The 3147-nt window shown below is 43.5% G+C and overlaps 1 pseudogene; it reads right to left on the bottom strand.

Moving 5' to 3' along the window:
• Positions 1-141: 141 nt before the first annotated feature.
• On the bottom strand, positions 142-252 carry LOC116809953 (small nucleolar RNA U13; annotated as a pseudogene).
• Between the last annotated feature and the right edge of the window lie 2895 nt (positions 253-3147).

Genomic DNA, 3147 nt, shown 5'->3' with positions numbered 1-3147 from the left:
CTTCTTCTTCTTCTTCTTCTTCTTCTTCTTCTTCTTCTTCTTCTTCTTCTTCTTCTTCTTCTTCTTCTTCTTCTTCTTCTTCCTCTTCTTCTTCCTCTTCTTCTTCTCCTCCTCCTCCTCCTTCTTCCTTTTTTTTTTCCAGGTCAGATGGGTAACGTGCTAACGTCATAACAAGGTTCAAGGGTGGCAGATCTCACACATGCACGTGAATACCCAATCATCATGCTCAGGTTGCACAGTCCTTAGGAGAATCTAATGATAAAGGTATTGTGCTTAAATCATCCCTGCCCCTCTCTGTTCTCCCTTGATCCATGGAAAAATAGTCTTCCATGAAACTGGTCCCTGGTGCCAAAAAAGTTAGGGACCACGGCAATTCATCTATTACCCATAGCACAGGGCAGGTAAGTAGGAGGTAGGGAGGATTATGCCCATGGAGAGAGCCCTCATGTGCTGGGTGGCACAAGAGAGGTCTCGGATTCTGATTCAGTTCTGCCTCTACTCATTGGTGTGTGCTTTGACAAGTCAGTTCCCTTGTTCATCTTCATAGGAAACTCAGTAAAATAATTGTTTATACAGTCGGCCCTCCATCTCTGTGGGTTCCACATCCATGGCTTCCACCAGCTTAAACCAAATTTATCTTCACAAGGCTCCCCCTAGAAGAGAGGAAATTCCACAGCTTTGATGTGATGTGAAATGTGATCTCAAAAATGATCATTTTCTAATACTATCATTCCTTTCACACTTATTAGTTGACATTTCTGTCAGATCTCTCTTTTTCCCTCTTTCTTTTGAGTATCACCATGGACTGTGGATTTTTTTAGGCAATTCGTTGTGTTATCATCCATTACTATCATTATTCTTTTATTCTATTTGTTGTTCCAGTTCTTCCAAGTTTGGGTAGCAGGAGCTCTTTCAAGCTGGTTCCTGTAATCTTTTGACATGTCTTGGTTGGTCTTTGAGCACTTTGTTGCTTTCTGGTCCAACAAAATGTCCCAGGCTCACTTTTTCTCCATTCCAGACCTGGAATGAGGATTTCATCAAAGGATTCTTAGGGGGACTGACATTTATAAACCATGGCTCAGGTGCTAGTGCATTGCTACTGGGGCACATTCACGTTAAAATAAAATCAACAACGACAAATTGTAGTTACATTTTTTTTCTGAGATATATAAATAGTCAACTTCTCTGATCTCAGAATTAGATAAATCAGGAATGAATAACCAAGGTCAGTAATAAGAATTCTCAAGCCCCAAGAATTTTTTTTTAAAGAAGTGTCTGAGGGGCCGGGCATGGTGGCTTACACCTGTAATCCTAGCACTCTGGGGGGCCGAGGTGGGCAGATCACAAAATCAGGAGTTGGAGACCAGCCCGGCCAACGTGGCGAAAACCCATTTCTACTAAAAATACAAAAATTAGCCGGGCATGGTGGCAGGCGCCTGTAATCCCAGCTACTCAGGAGGCTGAGGCAGGAGAATTGCTTGAACCTGGGAGGCGGAGGTTGCAGTGAGCTGAGATTGTGCCATTGCCCTCCAGCCTGGGTGACAAGAGCAAGACTCCATCTCAAAAAAAACAAAGAAAAAAAAAGAAAAAAGAAAAAGAATTGTCTGAGGGACACTTTCTTAGGGCTGCTGTAACAAAAAGCCACAAATTGGGTGGCTTAAAATAACAGAATTTTATTATCTCACAGTTCTGGAGGCTAGAGTCCAAAATCAAGGTGTTAGCACCCTCTAAAACCTGCAGTGGAGAATCCTTCCTAGCCCCTTCTAGTTTCTGGTGTTTGCTGGCAATGCTTGGCATTCTCTGACTTGGAAATGCATCACTCTAATCTCTGCTGCCATTGTCACATGGCTGTCTTCTTCCTGTGTGTCTGTGTCCCTGTGTTTCTCCTCTCTTATGAGGATACCGGTCATATTATATTAATGACTCAGCCTATTCCATTATGAATTCATTGTAAAGCATGATTACACCTGCACAGACCCTATTTCCAATAATGTCACTTTCACAGGTACTGGGGTCAGGATTTCAACATATTTCTTTAGGGGATAAAACCCAACCCATAATAGACACCATAATTCAGGAGTTAAACATTCGAGAAGTGTTTAACTGGAGTATGGAAACATGAATTTTGTAGAAAGTCCGTCCTTTAAATTCTGACAAATGCTCTCCTTATAATTCCAAATTGGATGAAAAAAGTGTCATACATAAGAAATATTTACACTACTTATTGTAATCAGTTTTCTATACTGCTTAGATAAGGATAAAAGAGAAATAGAAGAAAGAGGTATGGAAGACACTGGGAGACATATTGAAAGGACAGCAGGAGATAAGAGATTTAGGGATGACTGAGAGAGGGAATAGAAGGGAATTTAGAAGAAGAAAACGGGGAGCAGGATGCCTCTCTGCAGAACAGAAAGATCATTATCTGTCACCCATTCAGCTAGATTCAAACTGTGTGACCTCACGCTCCATTCTGGCTCTTTACCTAATACTACATTTTTGACTTGTGCCTCTTTGATAATAAGGCTGAATATTATTTTGTTTTGCTCTGTGGCACAAATGGATGGGGACTGAGTGATGTGCATATCTTTTGGTGTGATTCCTCCCGGCGAGGGGTATCTGAGGGCTGAGGGTCCGTGAGTAAGACAGGAATGGAGTAATGGGGCCAGATTTGAGCTGGGTGAGGCCACTGTCTAGGTCACTAAGTCAAAGGGGTTCTCCTGAAACCGGAGGTGGGAATGGCTTGAGGAACCTGTCCAAAGGCCTTTTGGTGATTGTGGAGGGAAGCAGAGCTTGTAGCCAGAGATGGGTAAATAGCCCATAAATAAGAGTATGGCAAGAGGATGGGCAGGTGTGTAGCTCCCTGTGGTCAGGAAAGGGGTATGCCCAGGACAGACAGACACTGGGAAGGCTCAACTGTGTGTCTTCCTTTGGGACCGCTCATCTGCCAAGCCCTGAAGCTGATGGAGTGGTGCCTCTTGGATGCGCTAGTGTGAAAGTCTCAGCTCGTGCAGGCCACTGCCTCCCCTGTCTCTTTCATCCCAGCCCATGTGCCTGAACCCAAGGGCCTCACTCTGACTGGGGTAACTGCTTGTCTCCTGGGTTACAGCATCCAGATCTCTCAGAGAAACTCAATAAACAATTATTGCT

Source organism: Hylobates moloch, unplaced genomic scaffold (assembly GCF_009828535.3).
Source record: "Hylobates moloch isolate HMO894 unplaced genomic scaffold, HMol_V3 SCAFFOLD_1, whole genome shotgun sequence".
Taxonomy (NCBI): Eukaryota; Metazoa; Chordata; class Mammalia; order Primates; family Hylobatidae; genus Hylobates; species Hylobates moloch.
The sequence above is the reverse complement of the archived record's forward strand: the minus strand, read 5'-3'. Positions and strand labels throughout refer to the sequence as shown.